This window comes from Oncorhynchus keta, chromosome 26 (assembly GCF_023373465.1).
Source record: "Oncorhynchus keta strain PuntledgeMale-10-30-2019 chromosome 26, Oket_V2, whole genome shotgun sequence".
Classification (NCBI taxonomy): Eukaryota; Metazoa; Chordata; class Actinopteri; order Salmoniformes; family Salmonidae; genus Oncorhynchus; species Oncorhynchus keta.
The window spans coordinates 26,610,681-26,633,445 of record NC_068446.1 but is presented as its reverse complement, the minus strand read 5'-3'; the positions used below and the strand labels follow the sequence as shown (position 1 = coordinate 26,633,445).

The window sequence follows — 22,765 nt, the reverse complement described above, 5'->3', positions numbered from 1 at the left end:
TCCTGTTTTGTTTCATGCCAAAGTAACTGCATAGGCCTGATTATGCAACCGTGTGGGTCTATTCTCCACAACTTAGAAGGTCCAGAAAGGTACATTAGCAGGCCACTCGTTTGGTGTTGGCCTATTTTTTTCAGGATGTAGCTGGTGTTAAAATAATAGGCTTACTATCAAAAAAATATGCATTCTCCTTCCAACTCCACTCCTGTTAGGCTACAGCATTATCTTCCATTCAACAAGCTTCAGCTCTCCAATACTCTAATAGTTGTAGGAGGAGCAGAACGAGGTGGAGGTCGAAATAAGTGTCCAAGCTTTAAAAGAAATAGCCATGGCAGCGGAGAGGCCAGGTGCGTAATTGCGCAACAGAACAATGAAGACAGACATACTCGAAGTAGCCTATAGCTACTAAAGTTAGAAGCGTATGCATATTATCCCATCATTTATAAGCTTAATGTTAGGCTTAATAATGCGGTGAATATATCCAGTCAATTTACACAGCGAAATAAAAACAAGTATATCAGATGAAATCATAGGTAGCTGCCTACACTGTGCGCTCCCAGAGCTATGGTATGCAGCTTGAAATGCTACCCAATTGTTTCAGTTTTTATACCATCCAAGAAATGTATCCTACGTAGGCTACAACAACACAATGTAATGAAGAATGTTATTATTGTTTTCAAGTGAGTACAAAACTCTACTCTATGCTGTAAACTGCAGTCAATAGCCCAAGGCATTTGAATGACTGCTCAAAAACATGCATATTCATTTCAAAATAACTACATCGAGCCTGCTTAATTGGACAACCATTCGGGTCAGTCATGGGTTCTTTCTCTGCAGTTTAGGTCCAGACACATTAGCAGGACTGTATAGTATGAGGTATTTTGTCATGAAGTATAAACATGTTAATGCAGGGATTTGTAGTTTCTGCGTTTGGCTTCCATGTATTCATAAAAATGTTTGAGAATGAGAAGAATAAACATGTTTTCTTACTACAACAGTTATTACTATATATTCGCCAAATACCGTATTATAATACTGTTAATAAATCTTGCGTTTCTGCAAAATGTAAGCATTGGTGGTTCAGTGGTAGAATTCTCGCCTGCCACGCGGGAGGCCCGGGTTCGATTCCCGGCCAATGCATCGACATGTTTTGCTTCCATTATCCACTTTATTTTCCTTATCTGTTCTTCACTCTTTTTGTAGCATTGTACCACTCTTTAAAAATGTGTATCATGAGTTGAACAACTAGCTAGCTAGTATTGTTGATTAATATTATAAAACTCAAAAAAATAAAAAATAAATTATTAACAAAATATCAACAAACAAAAGAATAATGCACATGCATTATTAAATGTCACATGCAAACAAGCATACATACAAACTTTTTACATTGCCAGGAATCCTAAACAAACATATTAATTAATTATATAACATGTTTTTAAAAGCCTTTTTGTTTTTCATTTTAGTTAAAGTACTGCCATACTGTTTAAATTAATTTATAAAGCAAAAAAAGTTAGGTTTTGAATTAGACCATTTGCATTTGTGAATATGAAATTGACCTAGTATTATTAGCAGTTTAATTATATATAATAATATACTACATCTTTATTCATGTCAGAATTCCTGAAATAAATCATTATATCAAAACCATTAAATAGTACAAGCTGTCCTATTTTTTTTGTAACAAAATTCTGTATGTCAATCCAAAAAAACTTTACTATAAATACAGGCAAAAAACAAATTGAAAATGGTCTCCTTCTCCATTCCACAGAAATCACATTTATAGTCAATATTCAGCTTGAATCTTTCCAAAACATGTTTCACAGGATAAATTATATGTAACATTTTAAAATAAACTCCCTTTACCTTGTTACTGATACAATATTTGTTCTCAATTTTCCATTCCCCCATTGTATATCACCATAGATATTTGACCAAAAGAATCTTGCTGAGGGAATTGTAGTATCACAAACAATCAAAAACAATTGCATATTCGTTCGGGGTTATCGGAATTTTAAACTTATCAAGAAATTCCCTATATGAGAGTAGATATCCATCCTCATTCAGTAACTGACCAACCAAAATAATTGTATTCTCAAACCAGTTACGAAAAAAAATAGACTTATTTTTAAATCATCTATCTTTGTTGTTCCATATAAAGTATCTGTGAGGGGAAAAATGGTGTTTATACGCTAACATCCAAGATAAAATTTCCTGCTTACAGAATTTGGCCAACTTTACTGGGATTTTATCAACATCAAAATTACACTGAAGAAAAAATTCTAAACCACCAACAGTCAAATAAATACTTAGGGAAGACATTCCAAATACTGTTCTGGTTCTTAACATACTTCAGAATCCAATTTATTTTAAAAGTAGTATTTAGAGTATTGAAATCTAAAACCTCAAGACCTCCTTGTTCTTGGGTATTAGTGACAATATCTTTTCATAGATAGTGAGGCTTGTTCCTCCAAATAAAATGATAAAGAATCTTATCTAAGTCCTTTACAATTTTAGGGGATAATTCAAGTGATAACGAGACATAAACCGATCTGGATAACCCTTCAGCTTTGGACAATAAAACCTGACCGTATAATGAAATATCTCTCAGCAACCAGAGGTCCAATATATTCTTTATTTTCTCAATAATGAGGTTAAAGTTAATTCACTCCTTTGTTTTTTATCCTTGCATATAACAATTCCAAGATAACCTTATCTTTAATTGGGATACCATATACTTCCTGTAAAACACAATCCTTGAGTGGAAATAAGACTGACTTATTGATATTAATAGGAAACTGCTTTAGAAACCTCATTCCTGTTTCTTAATAATATGGTGGTATCATCAGCCAGTTGACACAGTTTAAATTCATTGCGAAGTGCTGAAACACCTTGAAAATTCCCTTTCTTGATATGAAGAGCCATAATTTGAGTAACCAATACAAATAAAAATGGACTAATTGGGCAACCCTGCCTAATTCCACGGCCAACATCAAATCTTTGAGATGTCCCGTGAGCTCATTTTACAGAGCTAGTAGAACCACTATATAAAGTTTGGACTGCTTTCAAAAAAGTCACCAAATGTATTGCTTTGAACATAAACTCATGTTCTACAGTGTCAAAAGCTTTAGGTTTGGGAATCAAAGTAATTACACCTTGCTTTAAGGAAGCCGGTAACTCCCCCTTTTCTATTGATTCTTGAAACATAGCAAGAATGAAAGGAATCAATTTACCATTGAATGCTTTATAAAACTTGTTTATTAAACCATAATGTCCAGGGGACCTATTGTCCTTAAGGCTTTTAATACAGTATTTTATCTCAATTTCAGATAACTCATTATCACAAAAATCCCTGAAATCATTATATATCTTCTTAGCAATGTTTGCTACATTGTCTAAGAAAATATCTATATTGGAGGTAGACTGGGCTGATGTATATAGATTCTGATAAAACTGGGCAACATGCTGTGAGATTTCTTTTGGATTTTCATTGGGAGTATTATTAATCATTCATTTACATATGGAAGTATTTTCGCCTGCATTTTTTTTCTGAATTAAAGAAATATTTTGTATTTTTCTCTCCCTCTTCCATCCATTTGTCTTGATCTTACAAACGCTCCCCGGGCCTTTTCCTCATAGATAGTCTAACTGCATTTGCAATGATGATAGCTCCAGTAATTCCTGATTAGTTAGTTCAGTTTTTTTAGTATAATCCGTTATTCCCTTTATGATGTCATATTCTTTCTCTTGGCATGAGCAATTTCTTTCCCCATTGAAATAGCCAAAAGCCTTATATAAAAGTTCATTAGCTCCTAGTAACTTCCAAATGTATTCATAACAGAGGCACAATTCCAGTATTTATCAATAATTCTTGCTACTTCCTTCTTAAATACTTCACCCTCGGGTAGTCTTGTTAATTTTCAAATAACCTTTACTAACGTTTTTTGTTGACAAACCATGCATATTTATCTTTATTGAGATCCCTTTGTGGTCTGTTAAAATCGATGGTTCAATCGAGACCGTATGAACCTTGTCAGCCATATCTTCAGATATCAGCCAGAAATCAATACGGGATTGTATAGATACATCTTTGGTACTCCATGTAAACATAATCTTATCTGGGTTCTTATGACTCCAAATATCTAGAACACCTAACCTTAGACATATATTCCTTATCTCACAAACAGAACTGCTATCCTTAGGTGGCTTCTATCTAGATTATCATGTAATACTGTATTAAAATCTCCACCCCATATTACTTTTGCCAATGGAAATGTTGACATAATTTTACTTATTTTACTCTCAATGTCTCTAAATAAAATACAGTTACTTCACTTCTTATTGGAAGCATAAGTATTTACAACAATGAATTGAATGTGGTTGACATCTACCAATAGTATAATCCATCTCCCTGTATTATCTACTTCTTGACTCAATGTATGACCCTTATTAAAATGGCCTTTTAAAATAGCGACACCTGCTGACCCAATTGACACTTCCAAAACGCAGTATCTGTTGCGTTTCTTGAATGAAATAAGTCGGCACTCTTACCCTTACAATACAAAAATAAAGATTTCCTTTTCAAAATATTACGGATTCCCCTGGCATTAATAGAAAAAACAGAAATGGACATTTACTATCACAGTGACTTAATATTCAACTTGTATACGTTCACATGAATCGGGTTCTCACAGAAAGAAAAGTTCTTACTAGTTGCAAATAAAAACAGTCCTTTGCACCACGCAAGTGGTTGACCTAAATTATATATATATATACACACACACACACACACACACACACACAATTGCAAATAACTTTGTAAAACGAATAGCCATCAAGCTAACATTAAGTGTCGGAGCGAGTATCCCTGCCATAAATTATTTTTGTAAAAAAAGTTCACACAAACAATGCCCTTTCCTCAATAAATATAACGTTGAATCAGATGCAAATAAACTCAGTCCTGCACAACTCACTTCATAAATCCAGCAGTCATCAAGCTAGGCGTCAGCGTGAATTTCCCTTCCATTAGCAAAAGCCTTGGCCCCCTAAAGTATGCACTTTTCCCTTCCTTCCTTGGCCATCGGCCACAGACGATTCGGCCACAGACGATTCCGAGCTTCTTTGTCAAATGCTGTCAGATCCTCGGGTTGTTCTTCTATAAATAGTCATTTTTCTTTGCACTTTTCCCAATACATATCCCTCGCTGTCCTGGAGATGAATCTCATGATCACTGGTCGTGGTGGCTGGTTGTTTTCCCCATCTCTCAGCCTACACAGGCGGTGCACTACATCCAGAGAACCTGCAAAAACATTTCACTCCTCGTCCGGGACTATTGCCCTGCAAATGTCCTTCACTCTTGCTTTGATGTTCTCGTCAGATTTTTCTGCTATTCCATAAATTCGAAGATTTCCTCTCCGACAATACCAGTCATTCTCGTTTACCTTTGACTCCATTTCAGTGAGTTTCCTCTCCTGCTTTGCAACCTGAATTTTCAATGTTGCGTTCTGCTGCTTCGGAGTTTTTACTTCCTCAGCACTGACATCAATCGATTTCTTCAGGTTAACGATACTGATAAGTGTTCTTTTTCACAAAATCCATGTAATCTGTGATGTTGTCCAGTAACTGGCTTTGGATGGTTCTTCTTAGTGTCTTTGGAAGTTGCACCTTGGTTGAGGTATTCGGGTATGAATCACATTCACCCCCTTTTTCACACTGCAAGCATATGAGTGAGTTTCAACCATGCCTCTTTTCTCCTTGAAAGTTTCAACATCCATTATCTCAGCAACAGTTTGGTAATGTCCTGATTCCATGCTACTAGCTATGAAGACATTACCAGGCTAACTTAAATACACACGCTGAAACTTTTCGATAGCTAGCTTGCTCGTTGGAAATCGTCAAAAATATATTTCAATGGTTTGATTAATTACAAAATTATTCAAAATAGCTACATTGTATGGTTAGATATACTTTTTTGGTAGAAAAAAAACGAATTGCAACTGCAGTCTAAAAATATAAACTTTGTGAGAAAACCCTCAAATTGTTCCTCAGCTAGAAGTTCTTTCCCTTCTGACCTAAACAAAAATATGGCGTGCTGAAATATAGTTAGTCAGCTATGTCTTCCAACTGGTTGGCAATATGTTAGCTAACCTAGCTAAAAAAAATCACATGTTGTAATCCCTTTGCTAAAATGTTCCGACTGTGCCAGAAGAAAGCTACTTAAATTCAAGTTATAAACTGTATCATCTGCAGAGCATGTTGGGCCAGTTTTATAAAACATATTGTGTTTGCCAGATTTCAGTCCTCGTTAGTATAGTGGTCAGTATCCCCGCCTGTCACGCGGGAGACCGGGGTTCAATTCCCCGACGGGGAGAAAAATATTTTAATTAACTCCTTTCACCGTTGATTTGTGACTGAGATACCTGAAACGTCACCATTTTACTGGGATAGACATATTGGTTATCATGGGCAAGATAATATTGGGTATGGGAATTCATTATCGTTCTTCTGACAAAGGTAGGTAGAATATGATCATTAAAGATCATGATATGCTATCGAACAGTTTATGTGTGTGTGTGTGTGTGTGTGTGTGTGTGTGTGTGTGTGTGTGTGTGTGTGTGTATACACTGCCGATTTTGCAGGTTTTCCTACTTACAAAGCATGTAGAGGTCTGTCATTTTTAAAATCATAGGTACACTTCAATTGTGAGGGACAGAATCTAAAACAAAAATCCAGAAAATCACATTGTATGATTTTTAAGTAATTAATTAGCATTTTATTGCACAACATAAGTATTTGATCACCTACCAACCAGTAAGAATTCCAGCTCTCACAGACCTGTGAGACGGGATGACATCAATATCCTTCCAGGATACCCCGGCCAGGTCGATTAGAAAGGCCTGCTCGCTGAAGTGTTTCAGGGAGCGTTTTACAGTGATGAGTGGAGGTCGTTTGACCACTGACCCATTACGGATGCAGGCAATGAGGCAGTGATCGCTGAGATCTTGGTTGAAGACAGAGGTGTATTTAGAGGGGAAGTTGGTTAGGATGATATCTATGAGGGTGCCCGTGTTTAAGGCTTTGGGGAGGTACCTGGTAGGTTCATTGATAATTTGTGTGAGATTGAGGGCATCAAGTTTAGATTGTAGGATGGCTGGGGTGTTAAGCATGTTCCAGTTTAGGTCGCCTAGCAGCACGAGCTCTGAAGATAGATGGGGTGCAATCAGTTCACATATGGTGTCCAGAGCACAGCTGGGGGCAGATGGTGGTCTATAGCAGGCGGCAACGGTGAGAGACTTGTTTTTAGAGAGGTGGATTTTTAAAAGTAGAAGTTCAAATTGTTTGGGTACAGACCTGGATAGTAGGACAGAACTCTGCAGGCTATCTTTGCAGTAGATTGCAACACCACCCCCTTTGGCAGTTCTATCTTGTCTGAAAATGTTGTAGTTTGGAATTAACATTTCATAATTTTTGGTGGTCTTCCTAAGCCAGGATTCAGACACAGCTAGAACATCCGGGTTGGCAGAGTGTGCTAAACCAGTGAATAGAACAAACTTAGGGAGGAGGCTTCTAATGTCAATATGCATGAAATTATTATATGTTTATAATACTGTTTATAGATCTTGCTTTTCGACAGAGAAGTAAGCATTGGTGGTTCAGTGGTAGAATTCTCGCCTGCCACGCGGGAGGCCCGGGTTCGATTCCCGGCCAATGCATCAGTATCTTTTGCTTCCGTTATCCAGATTATTTTCTAAATTAGCTCATCTGTTCTTCACTCTTTTTGTAACAGGTTAACCCACTCAAATCCTCACTTTTAAAAAATATGTATAATTATTTGAACAACTAAGGGTAGCTATAGCTAGCTAGTGTTGTTGATAACGTTATAAAACTCGACACTGATAAAGAAAGTTCTTTCCCTTCTGACCTAAACAAAAATATTGGCGCTTTGTAATCACATTGCTAAAGTGTTTAGACTGTGCCAGCAGAAAGCTATTCTAGTTCAAGTTAGAACTTGTAGTACCTGCTGAAAACACATTGTGTTATAAAACACATTGTGTTCAAAGATCATCAGTCCTCGTTAGTATAGTGGTCAGTATCCCCGCCTGTCACGCGGGAGACCGGGGTTCAATTCCCCGACGGGGAGTAAACTATTTTAATTAACTCCTTTCACCGTTGATTTGTGACTGAGATACCTGAAGCGTCACCATTTTACTGGGATAGACATATTGGTTATCATGTGCAAGATGATATTGGGTATGGGAATTCATTATCGTTCTTCTGACAAAGGTAGGTAGAATATGATCATAAAAATCATGATATGCTGTCAAACAGTTTTACACACACACACACACGTGCGCACGCGCGCGCGCACGCACGCACGCACACACACACACACACACACACACACACACAACTGACTGTTGTGTATTGGTTCCTGACAAATGGTAAAAAAATAAAAATACATTTGTCAAAGACTCCGGTCACCCAAGTCATAGACTGTTCTCTGTGCTACCGCACAGCAAGTGGACACGCTTACTGGCAAGTTGTGGCTGCTCTGCGTGGTGTATTGTTGTATATGCATTCTTGTCCTTTGTGCTGTTGATGTTTTGTGCTACTACCATGTTGTTGTCATGTTGTCAATAATGTTATTGTTTTCAAGTGAGTACAAAACTCTTGGCTGTAAACTGCAGTCAATAGCCTAAGGCATTTGAATGGCAGCTCAAAAGCATGCATATTCATATCGAAATTACTGCATCTTGCCTCACTAATTGGACAACCATTTGCGTCAGTCGTGGGTTTTTGCTCTGCAGTTTAGCCTACAAGGTCCAGCAGCCACATTAGCAGGACAGTAATATGGTGTATTTTGTCATGACGTATCAGCTAACAAAAACATGGTAATACAGGGGTTTCTAGTGGCACGCATATGGATACGTGAGCTCAGAAGAAGTTGTATACATCGTTTCTGCGTTACGCTTCCGTGTTTTAAACGTGTGAATAGGGTAAATCTGCTATATAAGCGCATCAAAAACCGTTTTATGGATCTTATTTATACACCTTGTTTTTAGCAGATAAATAGGCATTGGTGGTTCAGTGGTAGAATTCTCGCCTGCCACGCGGGAGGCCCGGGTTCGATTCCCGGCCAATGCAACGATATGTTTTGCTCTATTTTCTTTTTATCGGTTCTTCACTCTTTTTTTTTAGCATGTTTATCCACTCCAATCCCCGCTTTTTAAATATATGTATCATGATATGAACAACTAAGTGTAGGTATAGCTAGCTAGCATTGTTGATACTATTATAAGACTCGACAACTGATAAAGCCAGTTCTTTCCCTTTTTACCTAAACAAAAATATGGCGTGTTGAAACATAGTTAGCTATGTCTTTTCACTCTTTGGCAATATGTTAGCTAACCTAGCTAAAAATCACATTTTGAAACCTCTTTGCTAAAATGTTTAGACTGTGTCAGTAAAAAGTTACTTGAGGCAGTCATACACTATATCAAGTGTAGCCAACAATTTGGGGCCAGTTTTATAAAAAACATTGTTGATATGTCTTCAGTCCTCGTTAGTATAGTGGTCAGTATCCCCGCCTGTCACGCGGGAGACCGGGGTTCAATTCCCCGACGGGGAGGAATATTTTTTTCTTAACTTCCTTTAAATCAATTTTGATTTGAAACTGAGACCTGAAATATCACCATTTTACTGGGATAGACATTTGTGTACATTATCCTCTTAAGGATCGTACCCTTTTTTTCAATTTTCACCTAAAATGACATCTGGCTTAGGACCTGAAGCAAGGATATGCATATTAGTGATACCATTTGAAAGGAAACACTTTGAAGTTTGTGGAAATGTGAAATGAATGTAGGATAATATAATACTTCAGATGTGGTAAAAGACAAAAAAATGTTTTTGTTTGTATTACTTTCAGATAGGAGTCTTAGGTGTAATGTACATTTTGGCCACCAGATGGCAGCAGTGTGTGCACATTTTCAGACTAAGCCAGTGAAGAATTACATTATTGCCAGGATTTTGCCCAAATTTGATACATTTTAAAGTACATAACTATAGAGAACATACAGAAGAAATGCCACGGTAATTAAACATTTTACACACTCCCAGGAATATCATACATAAATTGATCATTAGCTTATACACTTACTTTCACTCATAGAGAAACTTGTTGTCCAAACATACAATAGGGCACGCAGCTGTAATGGAATGTATCTGCTATTTTTATTGACAGCTATAGTGACGAGCAAAATTATTCATCCCCCTTGGCGTTTTTCCTATTTTGTTGCATTACAACCTGTAATTTAAATGGATTTGTATGTGGATTTCATGTAATGGACATACACAAAATAGTCCAAATTGGTGAGGTGAAATGAAAAAAATATACTTGTTTTAAAAAACTCTCAAAATATGTATTCACCCCCTTTGCTATGAAGCCCCTAAATAAGATCAGGTGCAACCAATTACCATCAGAAGTCACATAATTAGTTAGATTGCACACAGGTGGGCTTTAGTTAAGTGTCACATGATCTGACACATGATCACAGTGTACATATACACCTGTTCTGAAAGGCCCCAGAGTCTGCAACACTATTAAGCAAGGGGTACCACCAAGCAAGTGGCACAATGAAGACCAAGGAGCCGGCCAAACAGGTCAGGGACAAAGTTGTGGAGAAGAAACTTTTAACGTACTCTGGTCAGATGAGACTAAAATGTAGCTTTTTGTCCATCAAGGAAAACACTATGTCTGGCACAAACCCAACACCTGTCATTACCCCGAGAACACCATGCATCACTGTGGGGATGGTATTTCTCTGGGTGATGAGGTGTTGGGTTTGCGCCAGACATAGCGTCATGCTGTGTGGATGTTTTTAATCGTCAGGGACTGGGAAACTGGTCAGAATGATGGATGGCGCTAAATACAGGGAAATTCTTGAGGGAAACCTGTTTCAGTCTCAAGTGATTTAAGGGGAAACATTTAAATGTCTTGGAATGGCCTAGTCAAAGCCCAGACCTCAATCCACTTGAGAATCTGTGGTATGACTTAGATTGCTGTACACGAGCAGAACCCATACAACTTGAAGGAGCTGGAGAAGTTTTGCCTTGCCTCTGGTTTATCACCCTATTACTTAGTCTTCCTGTCTAACCATAAAAGATGTAAGGATTGGAGAGGAGGAGTCCCTAAATTGGAGTATATATAGTTGTGGTGGTGGAAACATGTTTGGTCTAATGCAGCGGTATTGACCCTCTGGGAAGAAATAAACATGGTTAAGCTTTCATAATGTCTGTTTTACTCTGAGAATTAGAACTTAACATGCAATAATATAGCCCTATTTGGTAAAAGACTAAGTCTATGTTCTGTATACCACCCCTACCTTGTCACAACACAACTGATTGGCTCAAACGCATTAAGAAGGAAAGACATTCCACAACTTAACTTTTAACAAGGCACACCTGTTAATTGAAATGCATTCCAGGTGACTACCTCATGAAGCTGGTTGAGAGAATGCCAAGTGTGTGCAAAGTTATCATCAATGCAAAGGGTGACTACTTTGAAGAATCTAATTAGTTTGAACGTGCAGACTGGCGCTAAGAACAGAACAGTGGGAACGTTTCCTAGTCAACACTATTTCAGCACCGTTTCACGCTGCTCTGTGACAAGCATGGAGAAATGAAAATGTTCAATTATATTTCATGATATTCTTAAAATGTATGTGTTGACTGAATATAAGCCAGTGATGTCTGCTAAATAATCACGTTAGGTTTCTCAAAAATAAATAATTCTAAATAACAAACTGGCATTATTTACAAATTAGTGAATTGTTCAAGAATTGCCTTTTTCTCGCTCACTCTGGGTTACATGAAAACAATCTCCAAAATATTGTTAGTTTTTAAACAAAGCTATTATTATTAGTCAACTTAGAAGTTTATAAAAGCACCTTAGATATTCTCACAGATCCTAACGGGAAATGCCCCTTAGATATTCATTTAGAATCCTCCAATCCTCTAAATGTAATTATTGGCGGAGAGTCACGTCATCGAATAAAATATTTTTAGATATACTGTAGGTCTACCTGTAGAAGAAATTAGTATTGGTTACATTACAATTAGGGTGTGGAAATGTCATGTCCCTTAGATATTAATTTAGAATTCTCCAATCCGCTGTAGCCTACCCCCAACTATCACGTTGTACAGCAATACTTTCTATCCTGACTGTTTTTTCTTGGAATAGGAACACCATAATATTAATCAAATTAATTCAGCCAAATGTCTTAATCAATCCCATGTACTATGTATTACAAAATGGTTTAAAATTCTAATGCCAATATGGGAGACTATCAAATGCTTCTCAAAGTTGCCCTCTGGTGATCAAACTAGCACTGACTTGCATTAATGAAAAAATGGCTGACAATAAAATAACGTGTCATAGAATGCTGCAGCAGCCAGCAAGGTGTGCTGCAGTATCACAAAACCTTTAAAGGAGGAACCACTGTATTCAGACCCCTTCACTATTTCCACATTTTTGTTACAGTTGTCGGAAGATCAGAAGATACACTTAGGTTGGAGTCATTAACATTCGTTTTTCAACCACTCCACACATTTTTGTTAACAAACTATAGTTGTGGCAATTCGCTTTGGACATCTACTTTGTGCATGACACAAGTCATTTTTCCAACAATTGTTTACAGACGGATTATTTCACTTATAATTCACTGTATCACAATTCCAGTGGGTCAGAAGTTTACATACACTAAGTTGACTGTGCCTTTAAACAGCTTGGAAAATTCCAGAACATGATGTCATGGCTTTAGAAGCTTCTGATAGGCTAATTAACATCATTTGAGTCAATTGGAGGTGTACATGTGGATGTATTACAAGGCTTACCTTCAAACTCAGTGCCTCTTTGTTTGACATCATGGGAAAATCAAAAGAAATCAGCCAAGACCTCAGGACAATTTTGTAGACCTCCACAAGTCTGGTTCATCATTGGGAGCAATTTTCAAACGTCTGAAGGTACCATGTTCATCTGTACAAACAATAGTATGGAAGTATAAACACCATGGGACCACGTAGCCGTCATACCCCTCAGGAAGGAGACACGTTCTGTCTCCTAGAGATGAACGTAGTTTTGTGCGAAAAGTGCAAATCAATCCCAGAACAACAAGGATCTTGTGAAAATGCTGGAGGAAACAGGTACAAAAGTATCTATATCCACAGTAAACCGAGTCCTATATCGACATAACCTGAAAGGCTGCTCAGCAAGGACGAAGCCACTGCTCCAAAACCACCATATAAAGACAGGATCACCACTTCATTTTAAGAATGTCTAACTGACCTAAGACAGGGATTTCTTTTACTAGGATTAAATATCAGGAATTATGAAAAATGGACTTTAAATGTATTTGGCTGAGGTGTATGTAAATTTCAGACTTCAACTGTACGTGTAAGGTACATAAGTATTCAGATCTTTGCTATGAGACTCAAAATTGAGTTCAGGTGCATCCTGTTTCCATTGGTCATCCTTGAGATGTTTCTACAACTTGATTGGAGTCCACCTGTTGTAAATTCAATTGATTGGACAGGATTTGGAAAGGCACACACTTGTCTATAGAAGGTCCCACAGTTGACAGTGCATGTCAGAGCAAAAACCAAGCCACGAGGTTGACGAAATAGTCCGTAGAGCTCCGAGACAGGATTGTGTCGTGGCACAAATCTGGGGAAAGGTACCAAATAAATAATTTCTGCAGCATTGAAGGTCCCCAAGAACACAATGGCCTCCATCGTTCTTAAATGGAAGAAGTTTGGAAACACCAAGACTCTTCCGAAAGCTGGCCACCCGGCTAAACTGAGAAATCGGGGAGAAGGGCCTTGGTAAGGGAGGTGACCAAGAACCCAATGGTCACTCTGATAGAGCTCTAGAGTTACTCTGTGGAAATGGGAGAACCTTTCATAAGGACAACCATCTCTGCAGCTCTCCACCAACCAGGCCTTGCTCTTTGAACGCAAACGCTTGAAGAGATGCATCATTCAGGTTGCAGAGGTCCAGGTCTGCGTGCTCTGGCAGGAGCATCCTGTTCTGTGCTAGCATGAGCACTGAGAGAGGGTTCCCAATGCGGGCCGTTGTGTCGTAGGCCCGTGACAGTAGCTCATCTGTGGACCTGCACTGAGGTCTGGGGCAGCAGGCTTCATCTGGGGAGAGCATCAGCTCTTCTATGTATTCATCCACCTTAGGCATTTAGTCCAGCCCATGTTTTGCGTCCTATCCTTGCTGGGGTGGGCGAGAGCCCACGGGTCAGCCGGTGAAGGTGGCTCACTGAATGGTGTAGCTGCCGGGGCCTTCTTAAAGAACAGGTTAACTGCCGGGGCTGTGGCTTGAGGGTCGTCAAGCTCTAGCCTGGTCACTAAAGTCCTCTGTTGCGTCCCCCATGCTGGAGGCAGTGCTAGAAGGCCCCTTACTCAGGGGGCTGGAAGGAACGCTAAAGCATTTTTAGCTGCTTTATCTTAGTGGATAAAGAATCAACCTTCAACCTTTCCCTCTTTTAGTGGCCAGGAAGGAACGCAAAAGCATTTTTAGCTGCTTTATCTTAGAGGATAAAGAATCAACCTTCAACCTTTCCCTCTTTTAGTGGCCAGGTCAATATCACTAAAAGTGTTATTTTTTTTGTCCTCAAGATAAATCATTCAAAATTATATATAAAAAAATATACACTGGATAAAATTTCAAAATTATCCTTGTGTGTATGCCTTCATGATAATTGAAGCATAATGACATAGACTTCAATGTACATTTTATACGTTTGAGACTATTTTATTTCAGTGGAAGAGGCCATTTTTCAATGTCCCAAGTGCTTCTCAATCAACTTTAACAAGAATAATTAGGAATAAAATGATACATTTTAAATTATTTTCTTCATTAAATGTTATCTTATGTATAGTCTTTATATTAAATGCTGAATTTTTTATAAGAATATTGACATCTCTGTACGTCCTCAGTCGTTGACTGGTATTACAACAGCTACCACAATACACAGTAAATGTAGAGAGTTACTATAATCTGGCGGGAGTTGGACAGCACCCGCCAAATACATTTTGTTTACCCTACCTGGACCTGGGAAGATGCGGAGCAGTCAATTTGCGCGATACGGCTAAGCTAACTTTGTGAGTAGAAATAAGAGAGTGCGCTCTGACATACAGTTTTATATGAACCGTGGGGCAGGTCCTCCCACGCTGTCATGTCACCCATCGACGTGACTTTGTTTTTATTAATGCTCGAATCCATACTTTCAACAGTAAATCTTGATACACATAAACTATTATTTAGAGTATTCATGCTTGCTGTGTTCAGTTTCCGTAGTGTAGTGGTTATCACGTTCGCCTAACACGCGAAAGGTCCCCGGTTCGGGACCGGGCGGAAACATTTTTTCAAAAAGTAAATGGCAGCACAGGCTACAGCCAATGTCTGAAATTAAACAAATAAATACAATAAAGTACCAGGATGTTGTCTTTAGCTTTTGAATCTAAATTTAAAGACCTGAAATGGAAACGGAATATATCTGAGAAGTTGAATATATGAAATGATAGTCAACACAAAGAGTAACAGGTTATTCAAATAATGGATATGCATGCTGTCACATCACGTGGTGAGATTCTTTAACTCTATTTCTGGCAACATGTTTCAGTTTCTGTAGTGTAGTGGTTATCACGTTCACCTCACACGCGAAAGGTCCTGAAGACCATATCCTGAAGACTCACCTGGCTGAACTGAAAATCCCGGAAGGAGTGATACTTATACAATACGTAGACAACCTGTTGCTGGGGGCTCCCACCTCAGACCTCTGTCTAGAAATGACTAAAACCCTGTTAGACTTTCTGGCAGTCAAGGGCTACAAAGTCAAGATGGCAAAAGTCCAATCATGCAGACAAACCGTTCTGTTCCTGGGGAGGGAGGTCTCAAGCGAGGGCGCCGGGCTCTCCAAATCACACCAAGACTCGATCCTACACCATCCCAGACCCATTACTGTCTCAGGAATGCTCTCTTTCCTGGGGTTGACAGGGTACAGCCGTACTCATATCCCAGACTACACTTCAAGAACTGAACCTCTGAGAGAAATTGTGAGGGAAGCGGGCCCAAGGAATCTACATGCCCCCTTGACATGGACTCCGGAAGCTTCAAATGCATTTGGACTGGCTAAGCTAACTTTGTGAGTATAAATAAGAGAGTGCCCTCTGACATACGGTTTTATATGAACCGTGGGGCAGGTCCTCCCACATTGTCATGTCACCCATCGACGTGACTTTGTTTTTATTAATGCTCGAATCCATACTTTCAACAGTACTGAAGGTTTAAAAGGTATGAAGTAAATCTTGATACACATAACCTATTATTTAGAGTATTCATGCTTGCTGTGTTCAGTTTCCGTAGTGTAGTGGTTATCACGTTCGCCTAACACGCGAAAGGTCCCCGGTTCGAGACCGGGCGGAAACAATTTTTCAAAAAGTAAAGGCTACAGCCAATGTCTGAAATTAACCAAATAAATACAATAAAGTACCAGGATGTTGTCTTTAGCTTTTGAATCTAAATTTAAAGACCTGAAATGGAAACGGAATATATCTGAGAAGTTGAATATATGAAATGATAGTAAGGGTAAGTAAGGGTGCGTAATCCTTCTTCCCCCCTTCCCCCAAAAAGATTTAGATGCAAGTGGCTGTTCCACTGGATGTCATAAGGTGTATGCACCAATTTGTAAGTCGCTCTGGATAAGAGCGTCTGCTAAATGACTTAAATGTAAATGTAAACATAAAGAGTAACAGATTATTCAAATAATGGATATGCACGCTGTCACATCACGTGGTGAGATTCTTTCTTTCTATTTCTGGCAACATGTTTCAGTTTCCGTAGTGTAGTGGTTATCACGTTCGCCTCACACGCGAAAGGTCCCCGGTTCGAAACCGGGCGGAAACATGTTTTGTCAAAATAGGACCAGTGACTGAAAATTAACAACGGAGTGGTTGTGAATCCGAATTTTCTGTGACCTATTTTTCTCTGCAGTAAAGATCCCAAAGCTTCTGTGCATGTGCTGATCACGTTATTTTTGCAAATCTACCATTCCAGTGTTTAACTTGTTATATTGTATTTACTTCGCCACCATGGCCTTTTCTTTTGTTGCCTCCCTTATCTCACCTCATTTGCTCACATTGTATATAAACTTATTTTTCTACTGTATTATTGACTGTATGTTTGTTTTACTCCATGTGTAACTCTGTGTTGTTGTATGTGTTTTATAGGTTTATCACCCTATTACTTCGTCTTCCTGTCTAACCATAAAAGATGTAAGGATTGGAGAGGAGGAGTCCCTAAATTGGAGTATATATAGTTGTGGTGGTGGAAACATGTTTGGTCTAATGCAGCGGTATTGACCCTCTGGGAAGAAATAAACATGGTTAAGCTTTCATAATGTCTGTTTTACTCTGAGAATTAGAACTTAACATGCAATAATATAGCCCTATTTGGTAAAAGACTAAGTCTATGTTCTGTATACCACCCCTACCTTGTCACAACACAACTGATTGGCTCAAACGCATTAAGAAGGAAAGACATTCCACAACTTAACTTTTAACAAGGCACACCTGTTAATTGAAATGCATTCCAGGTGACTACCTCATGAAGCTGGTTGAGAGAATGCCAAGTGTGTGCACAGTTATCATCAATGCAAAGGGTGACTACTTTGAAGAATCTAATTAGTTTGAACGTGCAGACTGGCGCTAAGAACAGAACAGTGGGAACGTTTCCTAGTCAACACTATTTCAGCACCGTTTCACGCTGCTCTGTGACAAGCATGGAGAAATGAAAATGTTCAATTATATTTCATGATATTTTTTAAATGTATGTGTTGACTGAATATAAGCCAGTGATGTCTGCTAAATAATCACGTTAGGTTTCTCCAAAAATAAATAATTCTAAATAACAAACTGGCATTATTTACAAATTAGTGAATCTCAAGAATAGCCTTTTCCTCGCTCACTCTAGGTTATTTGAAAACAATCTCCAAAATATTGTTAGTTTTTAAACAAAGCTATTATTATTAGTCAACTTAGAAGTTTATAAAAGCACCTTAGATATTCTCACAGATCCTAACGGGAAATGCCCCTTAGATATTCATTTAGAATCCTCCAATCCTCTAAATGTAATTATTGGCGGAGAGTCACGTCATCGAATAAAATATTTTTAGATATACTGTAGGTCTACCTGTAGAAGAAATTAGTATTGGTTACATTACAATTAGGGTGTGGAAATGTCATGTCCCTTAGATATTAATTTAGAATTCTCCAATCCGCTGTAGCCTACCCCCAACTATCACGTTGTACAGCAATACTTTCTATCCTGACTGTTTTTTCTTGGAATAGGAACACCATAATATTAATCAAATTAATTAAGCCAAATGTCTTAATCAATCCCATGTACTATGTATTACAAAATGGTTTAAAATTCTAATGCCAATATGGGAGACTATCAAATGCTTCTCAAAGTTGCCCTCTGGTGATCAAACTAGCACTGACTTGCATTAATGAAAAAATGGCTGACAATAAAATAACGTGTCATAGAATGCTGCAGCAGCCAGCAAGGTGTGCTGCAGTATCACAAAACCTTTAAAAGGAGGAACCACTGTATTCAGACCCCTTCACTATTTCCACATTTTTGTTACAGTTGTCGGAAGATCAGAAGATACACTTAGGTTGGAGTCATTAACATTCGTTTTTCAACCACTCCACACATTTTTGTTAACAAACTATAGTTGTGGCAATTCGCTTTGGACATCTACTTTGTGCATGACACAAGTCATTTTTCCAACAATTGTTTACAGACGGATTATTTCACTTATAATTCACTGTATCACAATTCCAGTGGGTCAGAAGTTTACATACACTAAGTTGACTGTGCCTTTAAACAGCTTGGAAAATTCCAGAACATGATGTCATGGCTTTAGAAGCTTCTGATAGGCTAATTAACATCATTTGAGTCAATTGGAGGTGTACATGTGGATGTATTACAAGGCTTACCTTCAAACTCAGTGCCTCTTTGTTTGACATCATGGGAAAATCAAAAGAAATCAGCCAAGACCTCAGGACAATTTTGTAGACCTCCACAAGTCTGGTTCATCATTGGGAGCAATTTTCAAACGTCTGAAGGTACCATGTTCATCTGTACAAACAATAGTATGGAAGTATAAACACCATGGGACCACGTAGCCGTCATACCCCTCAGGAAGGAGACACGTTCTGTCTCTTAGAGATGAACGTAGTTTTGTGCGAAAAGTGCAAATCAATCCCAGAACAACAGCAAAGGATCTTGTGAAAATGCTGGAGGAAACAGGTACAAAAGTATCTATATCCACAGTAAACCGAGTCCTATATCGACATAACCTGAAAGGCTGCTCAGCAAGGACGAAGCCACTGCTCCAAAACCACCATATAAAGACAGGATCACCACTTCATTTTAAGAATGTCTAACTGACCTAAGACAGGGATTTCTTTTACTAGGATTAAATATCAGGAATTATGAAAAACAGACTTTAAATGTATTTGGCTGAGGTGTATGTAAACTTCAGACTTCAACTGTACGTGTAAGGTACATAAGTATTCAGATCTTTGCTATGAGACTCAAAATTGAGTTCAGGTGCATCCTGTTTCCATTGGTCATCCTTGAGATGTTTCTACAACTTGATTGGAGTCCACCTGTTGTAAATTCAATTGATTGGACAGGATTTGGAAAGGCACACACACGCTGTCATGTCACCCATCGACGTGACTTTGTTTTTATTAATGCTCGAATCCATACTTTCAACAGTAAATCTTGATACACATAAACTATTATTTAGAGTATTCATGCTTGCTGTGTTCAGTTTCCGTAGTGTAGTGGTTATCACGTTCGCCTAACACGCGAAAGGTCCCCGGTTCGAGACCGGGTGGAAACATTTTTTCAAAAAGTAAATGGCAGCACAGGCTACAGCCAATGTCTGAAATTAAACAAATAAATACAATAAAGTACCAGGATGTTGTCTTTAGCTTTTGAATCTAAATTTAAAGACCTGAAATGGAAACGGAATATATCTGAGAAGTTGAATATATGAAATGATAGTCAACACAAAGAGTAACAGGTTATTCAAATAATGGATATGCATGCTGTCACATCACGTGGTGAGATTCTTTAACTCTATTTCTGGCAACATGTTTCAGTTTCCGTAGTGTAGTGGTTATCACGTTCGCCTCACATGCGAAAGGTCCTGAAGACCATATCCTGAAGACTCACCTGGCTGAACTGAAAATCCCGGAAGGAGTGATACTTATACAATACGTAGACGACCTGTTGCTGGGGGCTCCCACCTCAGACCTCTGTCTAGAAATGACTAAAACCCTGTTAGACTTTCTGGCAGTCAAGGGCTACAAAGTCAAGATGGCAAAAGTCCAATCATGCAGACAAACCGTTCTGTTCCTGGGGAGGGAGGTCTCAAGCGAGGGCGCCGGGCTCTCCAAATCACACAGAGACTCGATCCTACACCATCCCAGACCCATTACTGTCTCAGGAATGCTCTCTTTCCTGGGGTTGACAGGGTACAGCCGTACTCATATCCCAGACTACACTTCAAGAACTGAACCTCTGAGAGAAATTGTGAGGGAAGCGGGCCCAAGGAATCTACATGCCCCCTTGACATGGACTCCGGAAGCTTCTAATGCATTTGGACTGTTGAAAGCAGACCTATCTGTCGCAGCTGCTCTCACTAAAACGTTTCACCTTGATGTTTCTGAAAAGGAAGGTTTTACGTCCTCGGTCCTTTTTCAGAAACAAGAGGGGGAGAGAAGAGTGCTGATGTATCACTCCGCTAAACTTGATCACATTGAGACAGGCCAAACCACGTGTTCCAGGTATGTGGCTGCAGTAGCTAAGGCCATTGAAAAAACTGCACACCTCGTAATGTGCCACAAAATGCAGATACACACCCATCATGGGGTTGCAGCGTACCTCATGAGCAAGGAATTTACTTTCAGTGCTGACAGAAAAAAACAAAATCCAGAACAAATGCACCCAGTCGCACATAACGTTTGTCAACACCGACAAAAACATGGCAGAAGATGCGGAGCAGTCAATTTGCGCGATACGGCTAAGCTAACTTTGTGAGTATAAATAAGAGAGTGCGCTCTGACATACGGTTTTATATGAACCGTGGGGCAGGTCCTCCCACGTTGTCATGTCACCCATCGACGTGACTTTGTTTTTATTAATGCTCGAATCCATACTTTCAACAGTACTGAAGGTTTAAAAGGTATGAAGTAAATCTTGATACACATAAACTATTATTTAGAGTATTCATGCTTGCTGTGTTCAGTTTCCGTAGTGTAGTGGTTATCACGTTCGCCTAACACGCGAAAGGTCCCCGGTTCGAGACCGGGCGGAAACAATTTTTCAAAAAGTAAATGGCAGCACAGGCTACAGCCAATGTCTGAAATTAAACAAATAAATACAATAAAGTACCAGGATGTTGTCTTTAGCTTTTGAATCTAAATTTAAAGACCTGAAATGGAAACGGAATATATCTGAGAAGTTGAATATATGAAATGATAGTCAACACAAAGAGTAATAGGTTATTCAAATAATGGATATGCATGCTGTCACATCACGTGGTGAGATTCTTTAACTCTATTTCTGGCAACATGTTTCAGTTTCCGTAGTGTAGTGGTTATCACGTTCGCCTCACACGCGAAAGGTCCTGAAGACCATATCCTGAAGACTCACCTGGCTGAACTGAAAATCCCGGAAGGAGTGATACTTATACAATACGTAGACGACCTGTTGCTGGGGGCTCCCACCTCAGACCTCTGTCTAGAAATGACTAAAACCCTGTTAGACTTTCTGGCAGTCAAGGGCTACAAAGTCAAGATGGCAAAAGTCCAATCATGCAGACAAACCGTTCTGTTCCTGGGGAGGGAGGTCTCAAGCGAGGGCGCCGGGCTCTCCAAATCACACCGAGACTCGATCCTACACCATCCCAGACCCATTACTGTCTCAGGAATGCTCTCTTTCCTGGGGTTGACAGGGTACAGCCGTACTCATATCCCAGACTACACTTCAAGAACTGAACCTCTGAGAGAAATTGTGAGGGAAGCGGGCCCAAGGAATCTACATGCCCCCTTGACATGGACTCCGGAAGCTTCAAATGCATTTGGACTGTTGAAAGCAGACCTATCTGTCGCAGCTGCTCTCACCTCACCTGACTATGGTAAAACGTTTCACCTTGATGTTTCTGAAAAGGAAGGTTTTACGTCCTCGGTCCTTTTTCAGAAACAAGAGGGGGAGAGAAGAGTGCTGATGTATCACTCCGCTAAACTTGATCACATTGAGACAGGCCAAACCACGTGTTCCAGGTATGTGGCTGCAGTAGCTAAGGCCATTGAAAAAACTGCACACCTCGTAATGTGCCACAAAATGCAGATACACACCCATCATGGGGTTTCAGCGTACCTCATGAGCAAGGAATTTACTTTCAGTGCTGACAGAAAAAACAAAATCCAGAACAAATGCACCTAGTCGCACATAACGTTTGTCAACACCGACAAAAACATGGCAGAAGATGCGGAGCAGTCAATTTGCGCGATACGGCTAAGCTAACTTTGTGAGTATAAATAAGAGAGTGCGCTCTGACATAAGGTTTTATATGAACCGTGGGGCAGGTCCTCCCACGTTGTCATGTCACCCATCGACGTG

The 22,765-nt window shown here is 39.1% G+C and overlaps 11 non-coding genes across 11 annotated transcripts; all 11 read left to right on the top strand.

Annotated features, from left to right (window-relative positions):
- The first annotated feature begins 1,066 nt into the window (after positions 1 to 1,066).
- On the top strand, positions 1,067 to 1,137 carry trnag-gcc (transfer RNA glycine (anticodon GCC)). The gene has a single exon. It is a non-coding gene; the product is annotated as a tRNA-Gly (tRNA).
- Positions 1,138 to 6,295: 5,158 nt separating this feature from the next.
- Positions 6,296 to 6,367, top strand: trnad-guc (transfer RNA aspartic acid (anticodon GUC)). The gene has a single exon. It is a non-coding gene; the product is annotated as a tRNA-Asp (tRNA).
- A 1,271-nt stretch (positions 6,368 to 7,638) lies between these two features.
- On the top strand, positions 7,639 to 7,709 carry trnag-gcc (transfer RNA glycine (anticodon GCC)). Its single transcript has one exon. It is a non-coding gene; the product is annotated as a tRNA-Gly (tRNA).
- A 356-nt stretch (positions 7,710 to 8,065) lies between these two features.
- On the top strand, positions 8,066 to 8,137 carry trnad-guc (transfer RNA aspartic acid (anticodon GUC)). The gene has a single exon. It is a non-coding gene; the product is annotated as a tRNA-Asp (tRNA).
- Positions 8,138 to 9,070: 933 nt separating this feature from the next.
- trnag-gcc (transfer RNA glycine (anticodon GCC)) lies at positions 9,071 to 9,141 on the top strand. Its single transcript has one exon. It is a non-coding gene; the product is annotated as a tRNA-Gly (tRNA).
- A 412-nt stretch (positions 9,142 to 9,553) lies between these two features.
- On the top strand, positions 9,554 to 9,625 carry trnad-guc (transfer RNA aspartic acid (anticodon GUC)). Its single transcript has one exon. It is a non-coding gene; the product is annotated as a tRNA-Asp (tRNA).
- A 5,726-nt stretch (positions 9,626 to 15,351) lies between these two features.
- On the top strand, positions 15,352 to 15,424 carry trnav-aac (transfer RNA valine (anticodon AAC)). Its single transcript has one exon. It is a non-coding gene; the product is annotated as a tRNA-Val (tRNA).
- A 995-nt stretch (positions 15,425 to 16,419) lies between these two features.
- Positions 16,420 to 16,492, top strand: trnav-aac (transfer RNA valine (anticodon AAC)). The gene has a single exon. It is a non-coding gene; the product is annotated as a tRNA-Val (tRNA).
- Positions 16,493 to 16,896: 404 nt separating this feature from the next.
- trnav-cac (transfer RNA valine (anticodon CAC)) lies at positions 16,897 to 16,969 on the top strand. The gene has a single exon. It is a non-coding gene; the product is annotated as a tRNA-Val (tRNA).
- A 2,937-nt stretch (positions 16,970 to 19,906) lies between these two features.
- Positions 19,907 to 19,979, top strand: trnav-aac (transfer RNA valine (anticodon AAC)). The gene has a single exon. It is a non-coding gene; the product is annotated as a tRNA-Val (tRNA).
- Positions 19,980 to 21,388: 1,409 nt separating this feature from the next.
- On the top strand, positions 21,389 to 21,461 carry trnav-aac (transfer RNA valine (anticodon AAC)). Its single transcript has one exon. It is a non-coding gene; the product is annotated as a tRNA-Val (tRNA).
- The last annotated feature ends 1,304 nt before the right edge of the window (positions 21,462 to 22,765 follow it).